Raw genomic sequence first — 24,213 nt, 5'->3', positions numbered from 1 at the left:
CATTTATGCCTATACCATGTTTACAGACACTTCCAGACACGCTAGGGAAAACCTCATTCTAAATGAAGAAAGTGGCAATAAAAGAAATTAAGAGATTAATCATATTTAGATAAAAGATTTACCTACAACTTAGCATGCAATGAACTTAGGACAAATTAAAATCAGACACAAATCCAATTTTGATTCAGTATAAGACATTTGAAGAACATTTTCATTTCTCCAACAGTATGTGGTTTAATGAGTTGCTAAATGGTATCCCAAGACTTCTACACTGTGAAGGTCCTATGCTGAACCTTACTTAAACTTACCACTTTAAAGATCTATATGAAAGTATGGTTTAAATTTGATTTCACATAATTGTCTTATGCATATTTCTATTTCTAATCCTTAAAAAAGACCCATAAGTTTAATGTGGGCTTGGAGGTTCTCTAGATACCTCTACAGAATCTACCAGTTAAGAAATGCTAGGAGTCAGGTCTAGATTCAAATCTTTGCTCCGCTATTTTTTTTTTTTTTTTCCTATAGTAATTGCTTAACCTCAGAGCCTTACTGTGAGGATTAAATAAAATAAGCCATGTAAAGCACTTAGCATATGTTGAGCAATGTACACAGTTAAGTTTTAGCTGTTAATATTAAATTTTATTACTACGAGTTAACATATTTATAGTGCCTAGCAACTGGTAAACACTGAAGCTATTATCACTCTAACATATAATTTACTTTTCTTTTTTTTAGAAAATTGGTCTTTATTTATAACATAATGTTGATTTAGTCCCACAGTAAAGTGTTTGCAGAAATTTACAAGAAATTTTTTGTTACCTGAACCTAATTTTCTATGTATAAAATGTCTTTATTTAGCTTAAAAGAGGGAGGCTTTCATTTTAAAAAAAGGGAAGGTTTGCTTAAAACTGGTTTCTGGGCTGCCTGCAGTGCATACTGACTATTGTTTATTCATTTGGAAAGTGTAATCACCTTAGGGATTGCCTCAAACTATTTTTCTTGATCTTAAAAAATAAATACTAGAATTATATTACTATGAACAACAACAAAAAAAAACAATAATAAATTTACTTCTAGTCCCTTGGCACTGGTTTCTGTTGTTTGGCAGCATTTCAATGCAGCTAATCAATCTAAACAACATTGATTAAGTTGAACAAAAGATGATATTGATTGCAGGCAGTAACCAATAAACAGGCTAATGTTCCATAGTTATCGTAGGTCATTGTTTACTCATTTAACTAGACAATAAGAGTTATTATTATTAAATAGAAAGTCTCAGTGATACTCATGAGTTGTAATATTTTATAAAATTTTAGAATAATATTTTCTTATAATTTCAGTATAAGCATGTTTATTCTTTTAAGACATATATAAAAAAGTAAATCTTGTTTTTGAATGTAAGCAGATATGCTTCAACTCCAAATGCTGAAGGTCTCTTATAGGTCTGTTGGAAATGTCTTATGTAATTTCAACTAATTATACCTGAAATCAGACATGGTGAGAAGTACAAAGTTGCTCAAAATAGTATTAAATTGTAATTCATTAGAATTATACTTACATAAAATTATTTTCAATGTGTTATTTCCATAGAGCTAATTTTCTAAACTCCTGGTTCTTACAAAAAAAACAAATATTGTCATTTTTATATGTTTGTGTTGAGTTGTGACATAAAATGAGGTTTTGTGGTGTAATTTTAATTTTTATTCCATTGCCCAAATATTAGGCAGAGTAAAGTAAGGCCAAATGATTGGGCATAGTTTGTAGTATATTTGACATCATATTTCCTAGTAAAAGTAATATAATAGGTGGTAGGTACTATGAGATTTTAGGGAATGTAGGGAATATCAGGAAGAATGAATTGGAATTGGAGGTTTAGAGAGGGGAAATGGACATTGTACAACTAAATTGCTTTTAAGGATTGAAATAGAGCAGTTATTAATGGAAAATATAATAATATTTTGTTAGCATAGATAAAATTGAAAAATTGAATTAAATTGGCTTGTTCATGAACATGTTTTTGTCTTGGCTTGAATACTGTCTGAAGACCATAATCAAAGAATATTGATAAATGGAAATTGGGACAGATATTAGCAGGGGGGCCTAAAGATCAATGCTAGATCCATGTTGATTTAACATCATAATTAGTGATATGGAAGAGTGGTTAAACAGTGTGTCAATGAAAGTCACAGATGATCTTAATTTAGAAGGTGTAACATACATCTGTGTGGGCAGTGTAAATATGCAAAAGAAATCTAGGGAATTTAGAATTTCAGGATGAATGGAATGAGATTATCCTTGTAAGGAAGAAAATTTAATTTTAAGATCTATTTTTAGAAAATGTTAAAGAGCTCAACAAATATCAATGAGAATGTATGTCCACTTGTAACTTTTCACTGGACCATACTAACAGTGACTGGCTGCAGCACTACAGAAGTGTCAGAGAATAGGTAGGAAAATAGCCTCTGTCATTTGAATTTTATATGTATATTTATCAATGATACTTTTATTATTATGACTAGACAGTTTAGGACATTGTTTTTCATTATGGTCAAGAAATTAATTTATTAGTTTTTAGACAATATATTATCACCTTATCACCTTCAGATTTAAGGAAAATTTATTTAAAATAAGTTTTTGCTTTGAGTATTTTTCTCCCTTATTATCAAGGGAAAAAGTTGATGCCCTTTGTATCCAATTAACTTGCTCACTGGAGATCGTAATAGTAGAAAATGTATATAAAGTCTACCGAAGCTGAAGACAGTTATCATTTAGTGATGTAGATTTGTGGTTCATAGTCACAAAATCTGTTTTCTCTTTTTATATTCACCCTTAGAAAGTAAAAATACCCTGGCCATCTATACATGTTTTCTTTTATTTTCTGAGAAATGTTATTGATACTTTAAGAGTTATAAAAGTGATCTGAAAATATTTAAATTACAGAAAAAGAACCCTCATTTTAAAGTCTATTCACTAAGCTACAGAATTTGTATGAACAACATTTTAAGAATTGGTATGTAAAAACATGATGATGGAAAGTATGTGATCAATTTATATCATGTATATGTCTAGACTTTTGAGATATATTATCCCCTTTGCTGTAAATTCCCCTTTAGAAAAAAAATGAAACATCATCATTTAGACTATAAATGTAAAAATGCTTATGGTGCATTATTCTACCTCCCATGGTTAGGGACAGAATGCAGACATGCCACAATAATGTTTTTTATTTCTACTGTTCGAACCATATTAATGAGAACATCATTTTGGAGAACTAATTATTTCTATTTGTCTTGTGTCACACTTTCTAATTCCCCTATATTAGCACAGCCAAAGCAAATTAATTGCTTTTCCAGCAGTTGAAACTTGTCCAAGAATGAGCTCACATTCCCTTCCAGTTTCCCTGTTTCTGGGAGTGCATTGTGTCAGAAATTTCTCTTGATACTTAACATAGTCTAGAGAATATCTTTACAGATTTCTGTTCGCTCACTGGATGAAATTTATAAGTTTAAGTGACCCGCCAGGAAAGATAAAGTTCTTAGCTGCAAGATTATACATCAAAACAGTTAAAGTGAAATTAAAATTAAATGAATGAATCTCACTGAAGCAAAAAAAGCAGTAATTAATGGTTCCCTTAATTGTCTTCATAAAATATTTGCATGGGTCTAATTTGCATAATTTGCAAGTATTAATTAATCTTTCAAAGGAATTTTGTGCTGAGAGAAGCCAAAAAATCTCTTTGTTTTATTTAACATCTAATGAAATATTTATCTTCTTTAATGAACTTCTCATCTTCATTAAAATAAAAATTGCACAAGTTTGTATGTTTTAAATGTTTTTATAATTGAAGTATTCACAAAACCTCTTTAGACTTACAACAGCTGAAAAACAAACAAGCACATTATTTAGCATTCAGTATCATTTTACAACAGCAACACTTTAAAAAAAAGTCCAATTTCACTTTCTCAAAGGTGGCAAGGCAGTCGGTAAATGAAGAAATGAATATAACTGTTTAGTTTTACAAGTAAGATTTACAAAGACCCGATCATTTCTTTCAATGGTAATGATATTTTTATGGCTGAAATAGTGGGCAACTGGAGTATATATATATATATATATATATATATATATATATGAAAAATCAGTATGTTTAATTGTTTGGGAAATGGTTCATTGGTTGAAAATATTTTAGCTGTTTCAAAGAAATTAGTCCATTAAAATCCACTTGCTGTTTTTAATAACTGCTGGATTGACAGTATGTCCTGGAAGAAGCATTACAGTGCTAACTTTATTCTAAATCTGCCTGCTGAAGAAAGGCAGCAGGTGTTTCTTCTCTCACAAATTAAGAGATCATAGTGAAAAGCAAGAGATGTGCCTTGGGAGAAATGAAATCCAAAATTTCATCAAGTGCCAAAGCGTATATATTCAAAAGAGGTGAGGAAGAGGATGAGGAAGGAGCCTGGAAGTTAAAAAGACATTAGGGAAGGGATGTTGGTGACCTGAGAATGGTACTCATCCTTTTTGATGCAGCAGTGATTCAGGATATTACATAGAATATCGGTTAACATTTCTAAAGCAATTGCAAGTTTGCACAGCTTTTTCAAACACATTATTTGTGTTGATCTTCACAGCATACCCATTTTATATTTGAGGAAACTGAGGAACATGGTCTTAAAGCAAATTGCTTGGAATCAGACTGTGAACTCAGGACCTTCTCGTCCTTTTGACTCCATATGCCTTGCTCTTACATGACATCCATCTTTGTATCTCATGATAATTTATGAAGTCGCTGTGACTGGCTCAATGTTCAACCAAATAATGAGGGTGGCATAAATTTTTAAGGATTAAGATTTAAAATGCAAATATATACTAGTTCTTCCCGTGTAAGGTTTAGTAATGTGATAATATCAATTAAATTGACATTGGTTTCCTGTAGGATTCATCTTCAGGGAAGTAAAAAGGCGTTTTCATTAGGCAGTGGTTATTTTTTAGCCCTGAAACCACTCTCATAATTTGCAATTTCTCATGGAGTTTTCTCTAATATAAAAAGAAAAATAAATCCATTAGATTATAAAGATAATTATTAATCAGTTACAAAGTAAATGCCAATACGGATTGTTTCTCTAGCATTAACATTGATGATTTATTTAAATAACTGATTTCTAAATTATTAGAATTAACACTAAGACGATTTAGTCTTAGGAGAACAATGTGGGACTGGAATCCATAGTCTAGTATCGATACCACGATTCATTAATGTTATGATTTTAACTGCTAAGACCTGCTCTATTGCTGATATTTTTATCCTGTCAAAATGGCAGAGACATCTGATTTTTTATGAGTATAAACACACACACTCACACCCAAACACACACCCCACACACACACAGTGTGTTCGTGGTCCATTATGGGTACGTGGATTCTGGATACAGACTGCTTGGGTTCGAATCTCCACACTGCTATTTATTATCTGTATAACATTGAGTGTGTAAATTAAACTATTTGATTATGAGAGTTCCTTATCCATAAAACATAGAAAATGATCGTGATATTCACCTCACAGAGTTGTTACAGGGATCAAATGAATTAATATATGAACTTACAATTAATATAAGAACTTACAAGTAAGTAAAGGCTATGCTATAAAGGATTTGCTATTTCTACAGTTATGCACAAATTTAATGTAATAGTACTTGCAATATTATTCATTTTTGGTGAACATTAAACATTATTTGGATTTTAAAAAATTATCTTAAGCCAATGAATATTTTTTTTCAATATGTGGCACATACTTTTTCTTTTAGTATATTTTAAGTTGGAAAATGAAAATAATATTCACCAACTTTTTCAAGGCATTTAAAAAATTCATGACAAATTGTAGGTTTCAATATTTATGTCAATTTAAACAATATGGCTTAAGAAGATTTATTTTCAGCTCTCTATTATTACTTATCTCTTTTCAAATTAAATAAAAGATAAACCAGTTGTTTTTGACTCATTTAAGATGAAAGTGTTAGAACTTCTTGATTTTTGTATTATATTTTGGCAAATTTCTTTTAATATGGTTTGTATTTTCATATAGTGTGGAGTAACTGCAGACTTTTTAAATTCATAGATAATCATACTCCAGAGATAGTAAATCTCCAAACATAGTTCCACCTAAGCTTACTAATTACACCTATAAAATGATGAATAATGGCTACAAATTATTGGATCTGACTCTCATTCTTTATTTATTTCTCACTGGCAGAAAGAGCATTGGATGGGGAGATTTTAGACCATAAATTATTCCCATACATAATCAGGTGTGCTGTGTTGAACGTTGATTCTATACTATGGTTTTACATTTACTTGTGAAATTCCCATTTTCACAGATTAAGATTAATTATTTGATTTCCATGATGAACTGGTATTTACTTGTATTAATAATTTCAATGTGTTTATTTTTTCTTCATGGCTCATGCTGGGTAATATAGTTTTAGGTCTACATTATTCCAAGTTATCATAGTCTTTGGACTGATTTTTATGTTTCTCCAGCAATGTTATATGAAATCTCAGAGTCTAGACTTTATCTCTAGTTTAAATGTTGGGAATAAAGAGAAATTTCACAAATGAGAAAAGATTAGATATAAGACAATAAGGATAGAAAGTACATTCCTTTTCTAAACCCACATATGGTTCTGGGTTCAAGCCAACTATTGCCCAAGTAGGACCATAAGCTTGGTATGACCATATACGTTTTCTGAGAGAACTCAGAAATACACATTTTTTATATAAAATGACAGATTTTTTAAAAAATGTGGAAGCCTTAACAAGGTAAATGTTCATTTATGTTCTCTGATAATAGTAAGACAGAAAAAAGTTCCCCCAATAAAAAAACTCATAGTATATCAGATTGTCAATATATAAACCAAATTGAAAATAACAAATAAATCACAAGCAAAGAGAACAGCTTTCCAAGCTTTTTAGAGTGAATGCAGTGACTTCCCCTAACTGCTTTGAATTCAGACATACTTTTGAGAGAGAATTTTGAGGCCCACCTGCCCATATCTTTTTTTCAAATGTGTACAATTCAGATTTATTCCATTTTATCAGGCACTTTAGTGGTTTGATTATTGCAAAGGATTAAAAATGTGAAATTTTTTGTTTTATAGATTCTAATTTTACTTCTTAACTTATTAGAATGAGATGCATTTAAATAAATGCAGAAGGTCGTTTAGTTTAAAGATTTGGTTAATTATATAATGTAGCTCCTTGGCTTATATTTCCCTAAGAATTCAGAACCAATCTTGGTTAACATATCCAAGTTTCAGTAAATGAAAAGAGTGAAGTAAATGTGGTAGATAAAAAGAAAAATGTTAATGGCATGGCACTCATATGCTTATGGTCTTTTAGAATAGTAAATTTCTTATAATTCTTCATAGCTTTCCCGGGTGGAACCTTATTGAGATGTGTGATATATTTACACTAATTTTCCCAGGTTTATCAGCAGCAGAATCAAAATGTGACTGTAAGAAACTGTTTTTCCATATCATATTATCCCACTATTTGTAGATAGTTTATTGTAGCCTTACAATGAGTTAAAATGCAGGCAAACTTCGATTAGTGACTTACAGCTCCCTGTTACACATATTAATATAGCAAAGTAGGGCAAGGTGGCCCCATTGCATTGAACTGATTTTAGTGCAGGCTAGACAGAAACCTCCTTACTGGCTCTCACAAAGTTACCCATGTCAAGTCCAAATCCAGGACATGGGATTGGTCATCAACAAACCATGGCTCCCACCGCAACAGACGGTCCATTCGAAAGAAGTAAAAGCATTAAGGAATATGAGCTATCTTGTTAACAACAGAGCAAACTTCGTTTTGGTCCAAAGATGGGAATAATATTTAACTTAGTTTCCACATTCTCTCATCTCATAATTTCACATCCACAACAAAAATCTTGACCGACTAATTCCAAAAGTACTGATAGCATTGATCTATAGTGAAAATGTTACGAAATTAAAATGTTACGAAAATTAATGCTTGAGTGGTTGTAAATAAACATACAAAAATTAGGTGAATATTTTTAGGAAGTTTGTATACTTACATTTCAGTATAGCTAGATTTTTGGGGTTTTGTTTTGTTTTAGTGAAGTCACATAAAAATTGTGGACTAACTGCCCACTTTGATCTCAAAAGCAGTTCTTGGGTGCCTTGTTTTCAATAGCATTTCAAAATGCAATTCTATTCCTTTGTGAGAAAATTAGAACACAAGCATTTATTTAAATGTAACAATTCACATAGAAAAGCTGTGAATTATCACAACTCAGTTGGCTCCTTTGCATGTTATTTTTACAAAACAAAGGTAATGCAAAAAACCTTTCCAAATATTTTCTTAATGTTAAAAATTTATAGTCAACAAAGAAGTAATTTTTTATCTCATCATTCCAAATCTATGGGCTTTATATATTTTAACACTTGAAGTGGTGCTTTTACATGAAGTATTAGGGAACAAGTATGCATGCAATTTTAGCAATGTTTAATGGATCAGTGACTGTTTAGAGACTTGAAAATAATGACTTTTATTGCTTTTTACTATTGACAGCATTTATGATTTCTCAATAAAACAAGTTAGCAGTGTGACAAACATAATAAAATATTTTTTCACATTTTTCTGCTTACTTTTAATTTTAGCTTCTTCTTTACTGTAGTTTTTGTCTTCTCCCTCTATAAACACTAACTGAAGGTCTACATTTTCATATGGTTAGGCTAATAAATACAGAATATAAAGATATCTCATGAAGGAAAATTCTAGAAGTGCCCAAACCACGAATTTAAGTTGTAATGAAACCTTAAAATTTCTGTTCTCATTACTTTCCATTAAGTATTTTTCATCTGCTCTCTCTTTGAAACTCCTCTAACTTTAACACCTCATTTCAATTACTGTAAAATCTTCACTACAGTGTGGAATGGAAAAACATAGATAAACATCCTTTTCCAACATACCTTCCAGACTGTATCTATCGGTGTCCTCGTCTGAGAATCATCTCATGAACATTTGGTGAGAACAAAATTTTTAAATGGTTTCCTGTGAAAAATGAGTGTCATTTTTTAAAATTTATATATCTTCTTGGACTTTCAAAGTCCATGTTTAGTATTTTGCACACTCTAAAAGCCCCGCACTAAAGTTAAACGATGTCTTGCTTTAAAACTGATATCTTTGACTAAAAAGTTAAACTAGCACTTAACTTTAATACTAGTGTAGTTTTTGAGTTTTTTAACATTTAATCTGCTGTAACTAATTCATATTAACAAATGCTTAATACTTAAGTGCTGGGGCCAGAAAAAATGCAAAAGACATGGTATCTTTTCTAAATAATTCATACTCTCATGAGATATAGAGAAACATAAATAATTCTAATAAAATACATATTGAGTTAATTCCTATTGATAAAACTGTGGGTGTCAAGGTGTTGTTCAGGGATGGTAGGAACTATAATTCAAATTTTACTTATATAAAAATATGAAATATTTATACATTTAAATTTTTATATGAAGCAGGAATAATTTTAACATATTAAAATATGGCTATATCATGTGTCTACATTCTCTTTATTTAAAAACTAACATACTCTATAAACATTTTAGGTAGCCAAACTTTGAAGTTTTTCCAGTGTAACTCATTTTTAGATTTGTTGTTTATAAGAACTCACTAGTATACTATTGGGAACATACATGTTCCAAGGCATAAAATTAATTTAATAGATTAAATCTGAAATTTAGAAAATTTGATTTTTTTCTCAAAAGCTATAAAAGATCTATTGTTCTCTTTTAATGAATAACACTTTGATCTACTGCTTCTGAAATGTAAACAAAGTACTTTCAGAACACAAACAAAGCAATTAATTCCAATTGCATGATTGGTGAAGATTCATTTAAGTCTACATATGTAAGTCTAAATCTCTGAGAAACCACATTATTGATATATTTTATATAATTTTTGCAAACAAGAGAAATAAATATTATGACTGCTTCTGAGTATGGCTTTAAACAGATTCCTAAATAATATTTATTAAAATGGAAACCTGGTTCCCCTTGTTTTACATCTGAAATAAATATACTAAATCCTAAATACAATATAAACATTGTATAGGAGGAGTTGATAAAGAGTGAGAAGTGAAGAATGTAATGAATTCACAAATGAAGTAATGAAGATCCAAATTATGGTGGTGGGCAAAATATAAATAGGAAGGTGCATTTGAAATACAAGGGTAATCAAACTGCAGGGCTTAGAAAATAGTGGTTGGTAATTTGAAATAGATAATCTGGGAAAGAGATCCAGGCTAGAGTACAGGATGATGAGTTTGCCTTCCTGCTACTGGTTTTGATATGACAACTGGGCTTTTAGATAAGAGTTGAAGAGTACCCATCTAGGTAGACATAGAGCTGGAGCTTGAATGTGAGGCGATTTGAATGTAAAGTCTAGACAAGAGACACAGCTTTGGGCACCATTAAAGTCTTATGTAGAAAATATAGAATATCTTTGCATAATGTTGATATTGTCATTCTTCTGAAAAGGCCAGAGTATCAAGCCACCCTCCCTCCACCCCAAGAAAAGATTATGATAAGTAACAAATGCAACATTGGGAAGCAAAGTATGTTCAAATGGTTATGAGTTAACAGATTTCTCTCACTTTGCACCATCCTTATTTGTAATGAAGAACCTAATACGTATTTTTTTTTAAATAGAGAAAACATAATGTAGCTTTTTTTACGGCAGTTAGAAAGGATGGATTACTCAGCATTGAATTTTGTCCATTAAAGTGAGTGTAATAAAACTGGAACAAAAAAATTTACAGTGCTGTGTTATATACATAAAATTAGAATAAAGAATGCTAAAAATACATAGTGGTATATTAGATAATTCATATTTTGACTTAGTTATTTTGCATCTTTGTTGATTCTGCAGATTTTACCTATGACAAACTGTCAGTTCAACTTTGCATTAAGAGACATGTATTTTTCATGATATTGTTTTGTATGGCAGTATGTTGGATACCAGTCCTTTCAAGTAATCAAACTACATTGAATAGAGTCATAAAAAAATGCAGCAATCATTTACTCTCATTGTTAGCTTTTCCCTCTAATGCATTGATATTCTTTGCAATCATTTGAACAGTATAATGCACTCTTATTTTGATGAAGGGAAAGTAAAAATTACACTTATTTTTTTAGACTTGGTAAGTAAAGAAAAAGTGCTCATATAATAGTGTTCTGAATTATCACAACAAGTTTGTGATCTGCCAAAATAACACTAGTCTTATTTTAAGCTTTAGGAGCTTAAATTACCATGATTTTTCAATACATAAGGCATTTGGTAATAGAGTCATCAAGAGTCTGGTTAGAGTTACAGCATTTAGAGAATCCTCATCTGAGTACTGAACTCCTAAAGAACAGGACCTGTTAAATAAGCCTGATGAAGTAGTGAACTCCTCATTCAGACACCTTGATGCTCTTTATCAAAGACTGGATGAGAAAAGGCAAGCTTTATTATCCAAGCTTACAACTTAATATTTTTATACTGTACAAGTAAGTTACCTTAAAAAGAGATGGAACTGAAGTCTGTCCAATTGAAATGAATCAGGGTTATTAAGATAAAACAAGCATTCCTGGTTGAACAATTTGATATTGTCCAAGTGCAACTGAGAAATAGCCCTGAAATTAAGTAGTGTATAGTCCCTATGGTAGGAAAATAAAGATTTTATTATAAAGTAGTTTTGACATAATCCTAGATGAGTTCCTTAAATTCATAATGTTTCTTGAAATCTAACCTTAATTCAGGATATAATGATCTACATAGTGATATAACTTAATTTATTCATGTCACAATTGCTAGCGATGGGAGAATAAGGCAATACTGACAGTAACCACAGCCACAAGCTACTAATTTTAATGGAAATAGTGGCCTATGTTACAATGACCCAGGGCAGAATTTCACAGTGGGCATGAAACATACATATATCAGCATTTATCTTCCTTCTAAATATATGCACATTTATTATACTTAAGATGCTTATTTGTAGAATTTTTGTGTTTATATTTTGAAATTGTATTAAAGAAATTTGGCAATCTCATGGGATTTAATATATGCTGAAAACTAACTGAAACTTAAACATAAATTGTAAGTAAGTCTAGAGTGTTCAGATATTTCCTGAAATTCTTTGTGTATACAGAGACAGAAAGTTTATAAAATGCCAAATTGTCTGTTAACATTGCATATTTTTGTGATAGCACATTTTGTCTTTTTTTCATTACTTTTCATTTTAGAAAGCATTTAGTGTCTTACATTTATTATTTTCTGTGGCTGTTTTGTTGATATTTTCCTGATCGATTTGCAAAGAATTATGTTTGTTTCCTTGGAAAACATGCAGTATAATAATATTGCTTCAAATATTGCAAGATACCAGATTTAACCAAAACTGAACTTAGCCAGTCACCACTACTGAACCAAAGATTCTGAAAAACATTACAAAGATTGTCTGATTTCTAGGTGGCTTTAATAGAGAGGTCTAGAATTTTTTTTCCTTCTCTTTCTTTTCTTTTTTGATAGCTCATTAAATGGTAACAATTCCAGCAGTATGGAGCTATAATATTTCCTAGGCTGGTTACTTCTGTCACATTGGATCAAGTGATTTGATACAGTCATTATTCTGAAACAAGTTTAATATAAGGATTAGACTACTGAAAGTTACTGTCTTTAATTCTGAGAAGGTCACCATATATCATGAAATAAGATCATCAATCTGTAAGGAATATCTATGTTTTATTCCTGATAGAATCAAAGTATGCTAAGGTAATACAAATAATTTCCACTTTCACAAAAATATATATATATTTTAAAAGAGCAAAACAAATCCTTTACAATTGTGAAAATAAATATTCTGTGATTTAAAATAACTTATTCCATTAGTAGCAAAACAGAGGTTTTTAAAATTTATTTTGATATAGTAAGACAAGAAATATTGTGCTGGGAATTATGCAACTTGGTTTTGCTGTTTCTGTGAAATGCAGGCAGACTTCCAGGAGCACTCACAAGGCAGCATTTGGCTTGGTGAGTTCCACAAGACGCAGAGTTGGGTTATCAATCTTTTCTGTGTTCTAAAAGAAAGCAAACTAAGATATACTGAAACACTGTAAGTCACAAGAACTGAAATATTTACCTGTGACATTGACCAGCACATCCTTCTTATAAAAGAAGGAGTATTTATTATATATTGTGGCACAACAAACTACTTTGAAACTTCATGGTTTACATCATTTATTATCTCACAGTTTCTGTATGTGAGGAATCTGGGAGTAGCTTAGCTGGGTCCTATGCTTCGGGATCTCTCTCAGGCTGCAAAAAAGTTTTGGCAGGGGCTGCAGTCATCTCTAGACTCAACTGAGTCAGGCTCTACTTCCAAGCTCAGTCATATGGCTGTTGGCATGCCTCATGTCCTCAAGGGTTTTGTACTGAGGGTCCCAGGTCCTTGCTGGCTATTAACCAGAAGCCATCATCAGTTCCTTGTCACGTGGACCCTTCCTAGGGCAACTCAGTACATGGTAACCTACTTCATCTGATCAAGCAAGTGAAAAGATCCAGAGAAAGAGTGTCTGCCAGCAGAAAGTCAGTTTTTTATAGTCTCATCTTGGAAGTGACTTTTCATCGCTTTTGCCATATTCTCTTCACTAGAAGCAAGTCACTAGATAAAGCCCACACTTAAAGGGGAGAGGTATCTCACAAGGATGTGACTGCCAGGTAGCAGGGGGCATTGCTAGCCATCTTAGAGGATTCCTACCATAGAGAGCTATGCAAAAAATAAAATTGTCAAGTTACCTGGTGAGAATGGGATCGGACCAATGAGTATTATATAATTCAAATATTTTATAAGTTCAGGAATGTACGTAAAGGTAGACCAGATGTCCACATCAGTCTTTGATGGAAACCTTATCCCTGGTTCATGCTTTAATGGGCATTTGCCAAAACTTGCCTGATCAACTCTGTTTGACAAACACTCAACTGATTCTCATATTCTTTCTTTAGATATGATAATTCCGTCAACACACTTTCTTGTCTGTTTGATAATCTGTCTCTTTAATCTGTCTCTGCACATCTCTGAACTGATCCCTCATGTATTAGTTGTAGAGTTTAGTGCACAGAGAACTATCTTATTTAAGAGTTCTTGTATAGCATGTTAGTGTTCTCACCCACATGTGGTCTAAATACTTGATTCCACTGGATGAGATGTAAAGCAAAGCTATTCCCCACAAAAGTGCCATTTCTTTAGTTAAAAACAATTCTCATACTTATTGAAAACATTTGAGAGCTTTCACTGAAGTTTGACATTTGTTAAGTCTAGCACTAGACCAGCATTTTGGTTCAGCATTGTATAAATGTTAAATCAAGCTCTAGATATTTAGAACTTTATTCATTCACAATTACTTCTCTAAACAAATATAATTTTATTAAAATTACTGTATTAGTCATGCTATAAAAAAATAGAGAAACATAAAAATGCTAAACTTTTAAAAGAAAGATGATTTTTTTCTGCCAAACTTAAAAGAAAATAACTAGGCTCTGATAAGAGCTGCCCTTCTAATTGCCACCTTTGGTTTGTTCTCTAGAGATAACACATACATTTTTTCTGAAAACTCAATTTATTCAGTGCAGATTTTGCTTGTTTCCTGCAGTTCTAAAGGATACAGATGCTTGATTTGAAAGATCCTTGTTTCTCTTCTCTGCAGTATCTTATTTTTATCAAATAAGGCATCACTTTTTTATGCTTCATTTTTATTAAGCATAGTAGACAATTTTTCCATCATCACTAAGGTTCAGATATACCCTCAAATGATTTCCTTCCATCCCTGTGCCTTAGTCTTCGTTCTCCCAGAAATGAATAGAAGAATGGAGAAAGTAATAAGAGATTCCATTGTGCTTCTCTTTGCTGAAGTTGGGAGGTCTCACCTTCCAATCAGGACAAGGTAACCTAAGTGCAAAGTACCCCATTCTCACTTGATGGTACATTAACCTCTCTGATGGATTCTCACTTCTTACTAATGAATACTTGATTAGAACACACACACAAAAATACTTTACCATAGTAGACCTAACAGCAATATAATTTTTCTTTATTTACAGGAACAAAACAAAACTTTAACAATGTCTGTGTTCTGCTTTTTTTTGTGTTTTTCAAACTTTTAAAAGATAACCTGTGCTTCAAACAGCTAAACAGAACAATAGTTTCTTTATACCAGCAAGTGCACATTAGCATACACAGCCCTCACTAACTAACAAGTAATACAGTTAGGTAGACTTCATAAACTTTACAATTGTAAATTTACCATTCAAACATAATGGACCAATAGACCAGAATCCAGCTTATATGCATACCCTCAGTCCAGTAAGTTTCATGAATCTGAACCTGGTTTTTCTGAAGAACTCTGTTAAGAAAATCACTAAGCATCATCTTACTATCTAATACTTGAATAAGAATTCTCAAAACCTTGCTCCTAAGCAGAAAACATATTTACCATGAGAATACTTCCCATATAATCAGTGAAAAAGTGTATGTGGATAGTGGACAGCGTAAATCTTCAGCTAGTTATGAATAAATACCTGATATTGGTGATGTATTAAAATTTCATTTCACTTAGGCAAACTTTTATTTTTTAAATCTACATTTGAAAAAGTTGTACTTACAGAAAAGTTCAAAAATATTAAAACTCTCATATGCACTTTACGATGATTCATTTATTGTTAATGTTTTATTCCATGTGCTTTATAATTTGCTCTATCTGCATAGTATTTTCTGAAGTATTTGAGAGTGAGATGTATAAATCATGGTTCTTTACCTGTTATATTTACCCATACGTATTTCACAGGGTACTTATTAAAAATAAGGATGTTCTCTTATACATAAACACAGCATATTTATCAGCTCAGTAAATATTTCATTGACACAGTACTTTTATTCAAACTGACATTGAAATTCTAATTTTGTCATTTGACCCAATCATGTTCTTTATAGCATTTATAGCATTCCTGAATCCAAATTAGGATCACATTATATTAAGTTGTAATTTCTCTTTAGTCTTTTTGATCCTGTGCATTTCCTTGGCCTTTTTAAAAAAATTGTAAAATTGACATTTTTGAAAAAAACAGTCTTAAGAGAATGTTTCTCATTTTGCATCTGATGTTTCCTCATGATTAGACTCAGGTTGTGTATTCTAAGCCAGTATACTACCCAAGTGACGCTGTGTTCTTTTCAAGGTATAATATCCAAAGGCGCATAATATCCATCTTCCCCTAATTTTGTAATGTTACTTTGATAGTTCCTTCTGTATGTATTTACTGATCACTTGCCAGGTTCCAGGCAATGTTCAAGGTGGTAGAAATACACAAAGTCATATGGTATGTTACCTACTCTTAAAAAGATTATAGCTAGACTTTAATCAATTTCTCTAGGATAGCAAAGCTGTATAAGTATTGGCATAGTGAAAACAACTTAGGAGAGGACAAGAGTTTGGATCCTATGACAAGTGTTGTAACAACACTTAGGTCCTAGTAATACAATGTATGAGATCCAAACCCTATCTGCATGAGTATAGGCTGATCGTTCACAACTAAAACATTTTGTCAGAGGGCTAATATTTTAACATTAAGTATAGACTTGCCTGTTCCCTGTTGAATAGACAAGCGGTAGATAGTTGATGATGATGATGTTTTAAAAATCAAATTTTCTTGGTTGTAATCATGGAGATATGATTTTAAAAACATTAAGTTCTTAAATAGATATCAGTTCATAGAACCACAGGGTCTAGATTTCTACCCCAATTGGGGAAGATCCTTGAGTTACAGAATAAAAGATCTTTAATACCCACTAAACCAAAATTATCTTAACCTTTGGTAGTAAATTCCTCTTTGCCCACAGACAGTATCAACATCATAGTTGAGCCTGAAGCTCAGGCAAAGGGACTCTTTAACATACTGACAACAAGAATGTCACTTCTCAGGAGAGCTGAGATACTTTAAACTGATCTAGCCATTTGGAAAATGTATTTTGCCCAGGGCTGGAGTTGGCGAAATAACTCCAACCTGGCTAAGATTAACCATAGCCATCTGTACATCTTCAAATGCCTTCTCTCCACATTCTTCAGCTCAGCTTTCATTACTGGTTTGTCTGTTTAGTTTCCCACTTAAAAAGAAGGTGTGATTAGATCAGGCTGCCCAGCGATGATTCCTTCTAGCTCCCCAAGAACTAAAGTCTAGTTCCACCTGCTTCAATTTGTCAAATTGTCAAAGTTCAGGTCTCTCCCCTATTAGTGTGCTTACCTAGAGTCTAATACAAAGTTTCTTCACATGTAAAGGACAGGGATTCACTTTCATTGTTTTTGTCTAAACATGTGGTTACCTTTTAACCTATATATCATAACTTTAGATAATCCTCTGTTCTCAGACATGTTTTAAACTAGACTATGTTCTCTCATGCACTTTCTACTTTGAAGAAAACTGAAAAATATTTAAAAGCAGTTCTCAATTATAAAACTATTTTTGTTTGCAATATTAGCTGCAGTCAAGAGCTTTACTTCATACTAGCCTTGTAATAAACGTATTATCTACTTTGATTTCAAATGAGCTGGACCATGTTGGTCTACTAAGTAATCCATTATCTACTGCTTGTACTAGTATGTTTGGCTTGTATAGACAGAATACCCTGGTTGATGTGCCTTCTTACACATAGTCCGTGCCCACTCTCTAGAATGGCACTGGGTGCTTATAGAGAAAGCATTCAAAAGGGATCTGGGATTCAGTCCTCTCTCACTTTGACCCAGCCCTGTGGGCCTCAGGTTCTGCAGCTATCACCCTGAAAGACCTAAAATTCAAAATCTGTTGCAACTTTTTCAGTTTTAACTTTTTCATTATATTTGAACACAACCTTGACTATAACTTCTGGAAATCACTGATACTGTTATTATCTGCATTTCATGAGAAGAAATGATATTTACCCAGTATTCTCTTGTAACAGAGCTTGTGCTGAACATCAATCTCTCTTAAAATATTTCTCATGTTAAATGTAGACTTTGTGTCTCTGCTTCTTTGCCTCAGCAGTAGCAGAATGTTCTTACTCTAAATATAAAATTATAAAAAAAGCAAGAAACAATATTTTCTTTAATTAGCTTCTTCCTTTAGGGGTTTTAGAAGAAGGGTTATGACTTGACAGAGATCCTTCCCATCTGTTCCTGTTTGTTTGCTTTTATTTTGACTTCCTTTCGTTGTCTTATCAAATATCACATGAATCATTAACATTTGTTTTCATCACTTGTTTTGGTTTCCCTTACTTTATATGATTAAGACATTCTGTTGAGAGAAGCTCAGGGTTACTATATTTCATACTGACCTAATATTATTTAAGTAAATATTAAACTTTCTAGATGTATGATCTTATATGTTTGCCCTCTGTTATGTTCATATTTTCCTCAGCTCTGGAGGAGTGAGATATGGGCACATGCAACTGTTTTGTGAAAGCAGCAAACTTCATTAGATTACAGGTGTCTGGATATAAGTTTTGAACAGATACCATTCTTAATAAAACTACTTTCTAACAGGAAATGTAATTTATTAAGCCCTTTGTGCTAAAGACAAGTAAGAGATCCTTGTGGATGTTTTTGCAAGGGAGTTCTATTCAAAACTGGAATATATACCTATTTGCCTACTGAGTAATACTTTTCAGTAACATACTCCCTTGTTAATGATTCCACTTAGTTTTCATACAATGAAAGCATTGGATTTCTGGTGTCAAGTAATTTGAAATTATTCCAATTTGTATGCCATCTTCTAATATAAAATCTCATCATATATTGTGATTGTTATTGAACAAACATCATTAGTTTTTTAAAGAAAATGATCAAGCTATTCAATACTTTAGTTTTATATATGGAATAAAAGCTAAATTATATATCTGTCTATATGAATTAGATGTTACAAATAACTACATATAACAATAGCTGCAAAAACATTAAATCAGTGTATACGTATAACTGAATCACTTTGCTGTACACCTGAAACTAACACAACATTGTAAATCAACTACATTCTAATATAAAATAAAAATTACATTTAAAACAGAGCAGGGGCTTCCCTGGTGGCGGAGTGGTTGAGGGTCTGCCTGTTAGTGCAGGGGACATGGGTTTGAGCCCTGGTCTGGGAAGATCCCACATGCCGCGGAGCAGCTGGGCCCGTGAGCCACAATTACTGAGCCTGCGCGTCTGGAGCCTGTGCTCCACAAGAGAGGCCGCGATAGTGAGAGGCCCGCGCACTGCGATGAAGAGTGGCCCCCGCTTGCCACAACTGGAGAAGGCCCTCGCACAGGAACTAAGACCCAACACAGCCATAAATAAAAATAAATAAATAAAAAAATAAAAATTTAAAAAAAAAAAAATTTAAAACAGAGCAAACTTAATTCACGAACACAAAACAAAACAGAACTGGAAATTTTGTGACATTCTGCATTTCTCCCTCCTCATCCACAGCTAACAAATAACAGATAGAATTTTTATATTTAATGGCCTGAGTTGAAGATTTCAACTTTAATGTTAAAACCTGAGATTCATTTTTATCAGGAGTTTAAAATTTTTTCTTTAACTGTCTGTAGATCCAAATCTGCATAATAACAGTAAGCAGCATACAAAAATTCACACCTGCAATAAACTATTCAGTGATCTAGATACTTTCTTATACACCAAATTAGAGCTGTAAACAACAAATCACAATGAACTCTGGAACTATTAGGAATTTGTAATCTAAATAGTTTCACTCACTGCCTACTCCCACATGCTTTTAATTAGAAGAGACTTTTTAATTAAGTACTCCCATGCACAAAGCGTCACTTGATGATTTTTGTCATATCAGCCTCCCTTACGAAAGCAAATAATCATTGTGTCAACGGAAGGTATTTTCTCTGAAACCAAACTATAAGAATTTTAGTTCTGATTTCGAGTTGTTCAGTTGAGGCTCTGCATACTAAAAGGAAACCTCTGTTTTCTGAGAATATGGTGTGGAACAGATTCACAAAGCAAGGAGACTGATGGTACCAAGGTGTCCAAGAGTCAGTCCCTTACCTCTGCAAATCAGAGACAGGGTATTTCCTCCAGTGATCTTGCAATTGCTTATTAGAGGAAGTGACATAACAGAATAGATTTGGGTTCACACAAATATCTAATCACTGCACTTCCATTCATTAGTTCTTTGAAAATGTGCAAGATAACTTAACCTTTTTGAGCCTTAATATCCTATTTGTAAAAGGCACTAAGAATACCTATTTTGTTGAGTTGTTAAGAAGTTTAGATTTAAAATCTATAAAGTGCCCTGAACACAATAGGTGCTCAGAAAATATTAGCTATACTGTTGATAAACATTATTGCCTTTATTGCCAATTTACTTGATCTTAAAAAAGTTCTCATCCGTTTGAGATATCAAGGAATGATTGTTTCATAAACCCTGCTCAGCATCAGGAAAACCTATTTTTCTGTGGCCAACAAATGCAGAAATAAAGACAATATAGGAAATGGTGAGTAGGTGTGAGATTATCTAGTTAGAAAGGAAGTGTAATGCACAAAGGGCAGCCATTAAAACAAAACATGAATAAGCCTCTGAGTTTCCAGATGCAAACAACACACCTCTGAATAATGAAGTCTTAGCCATGAAAATACTCAGGGATTCCAATAATCTCCATCCTGTGCTTGTTTTTACAGGGCCTTCTCTAGGGCTCCATCACTTTGCCTGCTGTTTGAAGACTAGGGGAAGGAAAGATTATTGGCACCATTATTACATAACATAAAAAAACATGGCACAGTTTGAATTATGGGCCCATGTATTCTTCCTAGCACCCTTGCCATTCAGCTTGCTCTCAGGTGGTTTGTTATCAGAAGCCTGAGATAAACCTACAGTCCCACAACTCAGAAGCGTGCTGGTAGCTCTCTGGGTACATCCATATGTGGTTATTTGCTGTGGGTTGGCGGGCCAATATAACTTCTCTGGACCAACATAAAATTACTTTAAACTTTTCTTTCTTACAGACTTTGAATTATCCATAAGTATGTTTTAATAAAGATGACAAAATTATATGGTAGAATTGCCTTGAAAGTTAAGCTCCATAGACAAAGGGAAAGGGAGTTACTCTCTAGGGTCTGTCTATGCCTGGTATGTATCTGTTTCCAGGTAATTCTAAGGCAGATAATCTCTGATGTCTAAGTATTATTTAATCATGGAAATGCCTTAACTATAGCAGTTGGGATCTATTTTATAGCTGGCATCTTTAATGCTTGATGCTTTTGTCCATCTGTTAGGAACATTAGTCAAAAATTTAAAGAGACATTTATTAAAAGTTGATTATTATAGTAGATCAAGTACTGAGCACATAAATATAATGTATATAATTTTTATAAACATGCTTTGTATATGATCTAAAGGATCTTATAAAATAATTATTCATGCTATAATTTTAATTAATACATTTTTATTTTAAAATTTAGTTTCAGACAGACTTTAAAATTTCTAACATGCTAAAGGGAATTATTTTTAATACGTAAGCATAAGTAATTGATTTCTCTGAAAGTTTAACATTTGAGACTGCATTAAAACTTTTAAGGCAAGCATCATGCTGAAGCATTCTCCTTCTGATACTGATGGGAAAAGAAATATGGCTGCTGCTTTCGTGGGTCTCGCCATGTAAGAAGCTTCCCATACGTAACTTCAAAGTGAGACAAAGTGCTATGGAGTTAATTCTTAGGGTGCTTGTGTTGGAGAGTAAGTAGGAGACTCTATATAGAGAAGTTTAATAGATGGGAGCAGCAATGTAAGCGGGGAAAGAGGAGGTACTTATCTTGAGGCATCTAGAAGGAATAACAGACCTGAATACTCCAAAGCAGTGCAGAGCTCGGTGTGCCATATGTAGAATGGCACACCATTCTATGTAAAGGAGAGCCAGGGTCACTGCCTGAGGGAGAGGGGTAACATATAAGGTTAGAGAAGAAAGTCAGTACCAAATTATATAGCACTTGGGTGAAGAATTCGGCTAGTGGACCTTTTAAAACAATGATTCATACTTAATGAATGATTTCTATATATCCATTCTTTGCTACTACATTCCTTCTACTTAATATGCTATAGACATCACAGAAGATTAGAAAACAATGTTTCAAGACTTTAATTTTTTTCTTTAACAAATATTTTTTTTGGGGGGCCGTGCCCTGCGGCTTGTGGAATCTTAGTTCTGCGACCAGGGATCGAACCTGGGCCCCCAGCAGTGGAAGCGAGGAGTTCTAGCCACTGGACCACCAGGGAATTCCCATAATATTTTTTCTTTAATGTACAAAGATTTTTTAAAACTCCATAGACAGAAATGTTAATTTTGAGAAAATAATTTCTTTTCCACAAGTATTTTGAAGGACTTCACTGAATAAAATTTGAATTTGGGGGAAATTGAGAATGTTTCTCTCCCCCCGTCTAATCCTAGGAAACATTGTCTATTTAAAAAAAAATAAGAATGAGAATGATATCCTCAACTTAAGTGAATACATGATAGAAATATTGAGATACTTGGAAGGAGAGAGAAGTAGGGATACATTAAATAAGGACTAAAAATTAGAAAATTTTGGTTAAAAGCATCAGTGTTCTACTTCTTTGGTTATTTCTATTACTAAATTTTAAAACAATTTAGTTGCTTTTCTTAGTAAAAACATTAAGATCAAAATTATCTTTTAAAAGGTCCAGTTTTTAGCCACATGATACTAAGAATATGAAAGAAAAGTTTCAGTTTATTTTTATAATATTAGTTTATTAGGTTTATTTATCTACTTTGTATAAATCACATGAAAACTATATCTGATTTATTCATTCATTCGTTCATTCAAACACATTTTATTGAACATATACTGGGTGCTTAGACTACATTAATAAGCCAAACAGCATTCCATAACATCCTGGAAGTAATAGTCCAACTGTACAAACTAGGCTAAGCTAAAGCATGTTGTAGGGGCTTCCCTGGTGGCGCAGTGGTTGAGAATCTGCCTGCCAATGCAGGGGACATGGGTTCGAGCCCTGGTCTGGAGGATCCCACATGCCGCGGAGCAACTAAGCCCGTGAGCCACAACTACTGAGCCTGCGCGTCTGGAGCCCGTGCTCCGCAACAAGAGAGGCCGCGATAGTGAGAGACCCGCGCACTGTGATGAAGAGCAGCCCCCGCTTGCCACGACTAGAGAAAGCCCTCGCACAGAAACGAAGACCCAACACAGCCAAAAATAAATAAATAAATAAAACATGTTGTAGGAATATAAAACTTAGGCACACCAATATTTCTGCGAAGTAGAAAAATAGTTTGACATTGGTTTTAAGTTCCTTACTAATTACTGTATCTACCACAGATTATATATAAGCACTCAATTAGCTTAACGTTGAAGGTGAAATCTGCAAATATTTAGACTCTCTATTTCCTAAATTTACTGTAGGCTATTTCTATTTCCTTATGTTTTAATTCTTGAAGCTATCATTTTGCAAACATTTACATTGCAATATGCATTTAAAAAAATGTTTGGAAAACTTTACTTTTCTGATTACCTTCTACTGTAGATATTAAAACGTGAAATTTAAACATATTTTATACAAATATTTCCAAGGTTTAGAGCACACCACAAAGTGGACAGTTGGGAGAGTGTTACATTTGGGAAACAGGCTTATGTTTTGTTTTGTTTGTCCTCTGGATTTTTAATGTCTTACTTTTGCTTCATTCAAGTGGGTTTATTGAAGATTTGATTTACTTTTCTTTTTCACATAGCTGTGTGTTTCTCAATAGGTAAAAGCTGAGTAATATATTAATATTTAATTGTTCATTTAATCTCACTTCATGGTGGAAAGACTATATAGTTCATTGATATTGATGAAATAACCCAAGTGGCTTTCACATAAATAGCAACAAATGTGCACAACAGTTACATTACACGGTATATTTAACAACATCTCTAAGAAGTAAGATGGGAGCTCAGTCTTTCCTGATGGAGATATATCTGAGTGCATTCAAAGAAAATTTGGTTCTGCAAGCTTGGAGGAAGTAATTGTCATTCAACAGAAATCAGCTAGCTTTGCATATCAGTAAAACACATACACACACTCATCTATTTTCTGAGTGCTCTGTACTGA

At 32.7% G+C, this 24,213-nt stretch overlaps 1 protein-coding gene across 2 annotated transcripts in view; it reads left to right on the top strand.

Moving 5' to 3' along the window:
* The window catches only part of DACH1 (dachshund family transcription factor 1), a 412,485-nt gene that overhangs the window by 385,323 nt on the left and 2,949 nt on the right, over positions 1–24,213 (top strand). The window lies entirely within an intron of this gene.

Source organism: Balaenoptera borealis (genome assembly GCF_965194805.1).
Source record: "Balaenoptera borealis genome assembly, chromosome: 18".
NCBI classification, from domain to species: domain Eukaryota; kingdom Metazoa; phylum Chordata; class Mammalia; order Artiodactyla; family Balaenopteridae; genus Balaenoptera; species Balaenoptera borealis.
Note: the sequence above shows the minus strand (reverse complement) of the source record. Positions and strands in the feature narration are given on the sequence as shown.